General features: G+C 45.2%; 1 non-coding gene across 1 annotated transcript; it reads right to left on the bottom strand.

Moving 5' to 3' along the window:
* Window positions 1-6,921: 6,921 nt before the first annotated feature.
* On the bottom strand, window positions 6,922-7,005 carry trnas-cga (transfer RNA serine (anticodon CGA)). Its single transcript has one exon. It is a non-coding gene; the product is annotated as a tRNA-Ser (tRNA).
* Window positions 7,006-7,323: the final 318 nt, after the last annotated feature.

Raw genomic sequence — 7,323 nt, 5'->3', positions numbered from 1 at the left:
CCCCAGGGACTGATAATCTACATCCTAGTGTACTTAAGGAAGTGGCCCTAGAAATAGTAGATGCATTGCTGGTCATCTTCCAAAATTCGATAGACTCTGGAACAGTTCCCATGGATTGGAGGGTAGCTAATGTTACCCCACTATTCAAAAAAGGTGGTAGAGAGAAAACGGGGAATTATAGACCGGTAAGCCTGACATCGGTAGTGGGGGAAATGCTATGTGGATGTGGTGTATTTGGACATTCAGAAGGCTTTTGAGAAGGTCCCGCACAAGAGATTAGCGTGTAAAGTTAAGGCACATGGAATTGGGGGCAAGGTACTGACTTGGATAGACAACTGGTTGGCAGACAGGAAGCAAAGAGTTGGAATAAACGGGTCTTTTTCCGAGTGGCAGGCAGTGACTAGTGGGGTACCGCAGGGATTGGTGCTAGGACCCCAGTTATTCACAATATATATTAATGATCTAGACGAGGGAACTAGATGTAATATCTCCAAGTTTACAGATGACACAAAGCTGGGTGGGCATGTGTGCTGGGAGAGGAGAGAAGCTGTGTAACACTGGCGGCACACTATGTTACAGCTTGCCATGAACAGAGGGACAACCAGTAAACTCAGAAATGAATATATATAAACAATGCGAATGTATATTTATACACTCAGGGATATACCTGTTTATACACTGTATGAATAGAACTGCGTTTATGTGCTTAACCATAAATGTATTTTGATGCTTTGGCAACATAAGATGTAACTTATGATGCCAATAAAGCGATTTGAATTGTGAATTGAATTGTGAATTGTGAATTGGATGCCGAGAAACTCCAGTATGATTTGGACAGGTTGGGTGATTGGGAAGAAGCATGTCCGATGCAGTATAATGTGGATAAATGCGAGGTTGTCCACTTTGGTGGCAAAAACAGGAAGGCAGATTATTATCTGAACGTCAATAGATTGGGAGAAGGGGAAGTGCAACTAGACCTGGGTGTCCTTGTGCACTAGTCGCTGAAGGTAAGCATGCAGGTGCAGCAGGCGGTTAAGAAGGCAAATGGTATGTTGGCCTTCGTAGCGAGAGGGTTCGAGTACAGGAGCAAGGATGTCTTGCTGCAGTTGTACAGGGCCTTGGTGAGACCACATCTTGAGCATTGTGTGCAGTTTTGGTCGCCTTATCTGAGGAAGGATGTTCTTGCCATGGAAGGAGTTCAGCGAAGATTCACCAGGCTGATACCTGGGATGGCAGGAATGACGTATGAGGAGAGATTGGGTCGATTGGGCTTATATTCACTGGAGCTTAGAAGAATGAGAGGGGATCTCATTGATACTTATAATATACTAACAGGACTAGACAGACTAGATGCAGTAAGGATGTTCCCGATGGCCGGGGATTCGAGAACCAGGGGTCACAGCCTAAGGCTAAGGGGTAAGCCATTTAGGACAGAGATGAGGAGGAATTACTTCATCCAGAGAGTGGTGAACCTGTGGAATTCTCTACCACAGAAGCCAGTGGAGGCAAATTCATTAAATATATTCAAGAAGGAGTTAGATATATTTCTTAAGGCTAAAGGGATCAAGGGATATGGGGAGAAGGCAGGGACAGGGTACTGAATTTGAATGATCAGCCATGATCTCATTGAATGGTGGAGCAGGCTCGAGGGGCCGAATGCCTACTCCTGCTCCTATCTTCTATGTCTCTATGTTTCTATGTTTCTATGAGTCCTTACAGCAAGCGTGGTGGGAGGAAGTGTGGTCCAGGTAGCTGTGGGAGTCAGTGGGCTTATAGTGGATGTTGGTCGATAGCCTATCCCCAGAAATGGAGACAGAGAAGTCGAGGAAGGGAAGGGAAGAGTCGGAGATGGACCATGTGAAGGTGAAAGAAGGGTGGAAATTGGAGGCAAAGTGAAAGAAATTATGTAGTTCAGGGCGAGAGCAGGAAACGGCACCAATACAATCATCGATGTACCGGAAAAAGAGGTGAGGAAGGGGACCTGAGTAGGACATGAACAAAGAATGTTCCACATATCCCACAAAAAGGCAGGCATAGCTAGGGCCCATGCAGGTACCTATAGCAACACCTTTAATTTGGAGGAAGTGAATGGAATCAAAGGAGAAGTTGTACAATGTGAGAACAAGTGCAGCCAGGCGGACAAAGGCGGTGGTGGATGGGGACTGGTGGGGCCTCTGTTCAAGGAAGAAGTGGAGCCGCTTAACGCCGTCCTGGTGGTGAATGGAGGTGTAGAGGGAATGGACATCCAGAGTGGAAAGGAGATGTTTGGGGCCAGGAAACTGGAAACTGTTAAAGTACGGAGGGTGTTGGAAGAGTCGCGCATGTAGGTGGGAAGGGATTGGACAAGTCGAGAAAAAATAGAGTGAAGATAGGAAGAAATCAGTTCTGTGGAGCAAGAACAGGCTGCAAGAATTGGTCAACCAGGGCAGTCCTGTTTGTGGATCTTGGGAAGGATGTGGAAGTGGGCAGTGCAGTGTTGAGGAAATGAGAGATTGGCGGCCATGGGGGGAAGATCTCCAGAGGAGATGATGTCAGTGACAGTCTTGGAAACAATTGCTTGATGTTCAGTAGTGGGGTCATGGTCCAGGGGGAGGTAGGAGGAGCTGTCAGAGAGTTGCCGTTCAGCCTCCGGATGGTAGAGGACGGTTCTCCAAACAACAACAGCACCACCTTTGTCAGCAGGTTTACTGACAATGTTAGGGTTGTATCGGAGAGAACGGAGTGCTGCAAGATCAGAGGGAGTTAGGTTGGAGTGGGTGAGGGGAGCAGGGAACTGGAGATCGCCGATGTCATTTCAGTCCCATTCTATGCACTCCAAACCAACAGAGAGAGTAGACAATGGTAATGCAGTAGATGTAATTTATCTGGATTTTCAGAAGGCCCTCGATAATGTACCCCATAATAGACTGATGAACAAGGGCAGAGAATTCAGAGTCAGGCGAGAAGTAGTGGAATGGATTGCTGGCTGGCTTAAGGAGAGAAGGCAGATAGTCCGACTACCGGGTAGTTTATTCACAGTGGCAGAAGGTGGGTAGTGGTGTTCCACAAGTATCAGAGCTGGAGCCACTGCTGTTCGCAATTTATATTAACGATTTAGACTTAGTGATCAGAAACACAATTTATAAATTTGCAGATGACACCAAATTGGGGGGAATAGTCAATACTGGGGAGGACTGCAACAAGTTACAGGAGGACATTAATAAACTTGCAGAATGGGCATAGCATTGGCAAATGAATTTGAACACAAATAAGTGTGACGTATTTCATTATGCTAGGAAGAATAGGGAGGTCAGTTTAAAAGATCTTTAAAATTATGAAAGGTTTTGATAGAGTGGATACAGAGAGAATGATTCCACTTGTGGGGAAGAGCATAACTAGAGGCCATCAATATAAGATAGTCAGCAAGAAATCCAATCGGGATTTCAGCAGAAACATCTTTACCCAGAGAGTGGTGAGAATGTGGAACTCGCTACCACAGGGAGTGGTTGAAGCGAATAGCTTAGATGCATTTTAGAGGAGGCTAGGTAAGCAAATGTGGGAGAAGTGAATAGAGGGTTATGCTGATAGATTTAGATGAGGAAAGACTGGAGGAGGCTCGAGTGAAGCATAAACGGCGGCATGGACTGGTTGGACCGAACGGTCTGTTTCTGGCGGTATGTTAATAATGAGTGATTAAACCCCGGGATTGTATTTTTTCAGTTCTATTCTTTGCACTCCAAACCAATCAGCAGCTGTGAACCGTTCACTGATTGAAATACGAGAAGTCCCGATGGATCTGGAATTGTTCATTTAATGTTGGAAACGCTCCGCAGGTCATAACTCAGGATTTCCAGCTTTGCTTCAAAGTATTGCAGGTCCCGTGTGAGTTTCCATCCAAACTTTTCAACAAATAACAAAATCAAGAAACTACCCTCTCTACCAAAAATCAAATGGCCCGTACGGGGATCGAACCCGCAACCTTGGCGTTATTAGCACCACGTTCTAACCAACTGAGCTAACCGGCCATTGGGTTTGGTTCATGTGTATAAGCTTATATTTTCGAGACTCTAGCTGACAATTTCCTGCATTAATCTTTCAGCATACACCTGCAGTTGTCAATCATACACTATCCTATCGGCAAATACTGTGCATATGTCACTGTGTGCCACACATGACAACAGCCAACACAAGTGCCAGGCAATGCCCAGCTCCAACAAGCGAAAGTCTAACCACCGCCCCTTCACATTCAACAGCAAGACCATCACCGAATCAGCTACCACCATTACCAACAACAACTTGCATTTATATAGCACCATTAATGTAGTAAAACGTCCCAAGGCGCTGCACAGGAGTATTTTCAGACAAAACATTTGACACCAATCCACATAAGGAGAAATTGGGGCAGGTGACCAAAAGCTTGGTCAAAGAGAGAGGTTATAAGGAGCATTTTAAAGGAGGAAAGAGAGGTGGACAGGTTTAGGCAGGGAATTCCAAAGCTTAGGGCAACAGAAAGGTTGAGCGATTATAATCAGGGATGCTCAAGAGGGCTGGATTAGAGGAGCACAGATATCTCAGGGGGTTGTGGGGCTGAAGGAGATTACAGAGATAGGGAGGGGCGAGGCCATGGAGGGCATAGAAAAGCAAAATATTATTGAAATGGAGAGAGACTACAGAATGCTGCGGTTAAGATGGATCTGGGTGTCCTCGTACATGAAACACAAAAAGTTAGCATGCAGTAATTAAGTAGACAAATGGAATGTTGGCCTTAATTGCAAGGGGCATGGAGTATAAAAGCAGGGAAGTCTTGCTACAACTGTACAGGTGAGGCCACGCCTAGAGTACTGCATACATTTTTGTTCTCCTTATTTAAGGAGGGATAAACTTGCATTGGAGACAGTTCAGAGAAGGATCTCTAGGTTGATTCCTGGGATGAAGGGATTGTCTTATGAGGAAAGGTTGAGCAGGTTGGGCCTATACTCATTGGAGGTTTGAAGAATGAGAGGTGATCTCATTGAAACATATAAGATTCTGAGGGGGCTTGACAGGGTAGATGCTGAGAGGTTGTTTTCCCTCATGGGGGAATCTAGAATCAGGTGGCATAGTTTCAGAATAAGGGTTTGTCCACTTAAGACGCAGATGAGGAGGAATTTCTTCTCTCAGAGGGTTGTGAATCTTTGGAATTATCTACCCCAGAGAGCTGTGGAGCCTGAATCATTGATTATATTCAAGCCTGAGGTAGACAGATTGTTGAACTATCGGAGTGTCAAGGGTTAAGGGGGAACAGGCAGAAAAGTGGAGTTGAGGCCAAGATCAGATCAGCCATGAACTTATTGAATGGTGAAGCAGGCTCGAGGGGCCGAATGCCTACTCCTGCTCCTATTTCTTATGTTCTTATGTTCTTATAAGGGCAGCAGGTGCATGGGAACACCATCACCTCCAAGTTCCCGTCCAAGTTACACACCATCCCGACGTGAAAATATATCACCATAACTTCATCGTTGCTAGGTCAAAATCCTGGAAATCCCTCCCTAACAGTACTATTGGAGCACCTTCACCTCATTGACTGCAGCGGGTCAAGAGGGCTTCTCACTACCACCTTCTCAAGGGCAATTAGGGATGGGCAATTAATGCTGGCCTTGCCAGCGATGGCCAAATCATAGGAACAAATTAAATTAAATTAAAATAGTCACGACTGGATGTGGCAGGATTGCAGAGCATTGATCTGATCCGTTGGTTGTTGGATCGCTTAGCTCTGTCTACACATGCTGTTTCCATAGCTTAGAATGTGTGTAGTCCTGTGTTGTAGCTTCATGAGGTTGGCACCTCATTTTAGGTACGCCTGGTGCTGCTCCTGAAATGCTCTTCTGCACTCCTCATTGAACCAGGGTTGGCCCCCTGTCTTGATGCTAATGGTAGTGTGAGAGATATGCCGGTCCATAAGGTTACAGATTGTGGTGGAATACAACTCCAAAACTGAGGCCCCCTCTGCCCTCTCGGGTGGACATTAAAGATCCCATGGCACGATTGGAAGAAGAGCAGGGGGTGATGAGGTTTACCCGGTGTCCTGTAACCAATATTTATCCGCAAATCACCATCACTAAAACAGGTTATCTTCGATTATCACTTTGTGGGAGCTTGCTGTGCACAAATTGGCTGCTGCTGTTTTTCCTACATTACAACAGTGACTGCAACTTCATTGGCTGTAAAGCATTTTGAGACGTCCTGATGTGAAAGGCGCTGTTGAAATCAGAGTCTTTCTTTTGCAGCCTTCGAAGTCAACTGACAAAAACCAAAACTCAACATAAATTGAATTTAACAGTAAAAGGAGTGAAGTTAGGCTGGTTAGCTCAGTAAGTTCGAGCGTGCTTCTAAGAGCGCCAAGGTCGCGGGTTCGATCCCCGTATGGGCCATTTACTTTTGATGGTGTGGGTAGTTTCTTAACTTTGCTATTTGCTGAAAAGATTGGAGCTGTAATACTTTGAAGCAAAGTTCTGCCGAGAGTTCAAGGAACTGAAAGGTTGACCCTGTGTTTCTCTGTCCACAGATGTCGCTGATGTACAAACCACTACTTAATCCTCAGGTTACCAGAAGATTGTAGGTTCTAGTTCTGCCGCGGTCTTTTTACACACTTTTAATTCGTGTTCAGTTTTATAAAACCAAACCGTGTTCCCACTTAGTAGCTGAAGGTGATTCCCTACCAGACACTGCAGAGCTCTTTATTAATTAGTATTTTTGATGCTGCTTTGTTTGTGTATTGCTCACTAGTTCCCAACAAATCCACAATATCTAATTGATGCCGATAAATTATTAGTGTTCCAATTGGAACAACAGCTTTGGGTTAATCAGTGTAATAAAGTGCAGTGGAGGGAATTCTGATCAATTTCGGGGCCAGTGATCGCCACAGGGAGTCGATGAAATAAAATAAATAATTAGCTTCAAAGTCGCTGCGAGCAGGGTTCAAACCTGCGCAGGAAATCCACATTGAGATTTCGAGTCCAAACGCCTTATCCACTCGGCCATCGCAGCTGCAAATTAACAGTGAGAAAATGCTTCCTACTGTGAGTGAGTCAGGAACTAGCTCAGAGAAGACAGGTCACAAATACTCACCGATAAATCCATCAGGGAATTCAGGATTAACTTCTTTGCCCAAAGAGCGCTGAGAATGCATTAGTTGAGGCGAATACTACAGATGCATTTAAGAGGAAGGGAGAAAGGAATAGAAGGATATGCTGATAGGATTTTTTAAAATTCGTTTATGGGATGTGGGTGCGCTGGCAAGGCCAGCATTAAATGCCCATCCATAATTGATCCTTGAGAAGGTGGTGGTGTGCCACCTTCTTGAAC

Source organism: Somniosus microcephalus, unplaced genomic scaffold (genome assembly GCF_052327205.1).
Source record: "Somniosus microcephalus isolate GS21.2 unplaced genomic scaffold, FLI_Smic_1.0 unresolved_chr8, whole genome shotgun sequence".
In the NCBI taxonomy this organism is placed as follows: domain Eukaryota; kingdom Metazoa; phylum Chordata; class Chondrichthyes; order Squaliformes; family Somniosidae; genus Somniosus; species Somniosus microcephalus.
The sequence above is the reverse complement of the archived record's forward strand: the minus strand, read 5'-3'. Positions and strand labels throughout refer to the sequence as shown.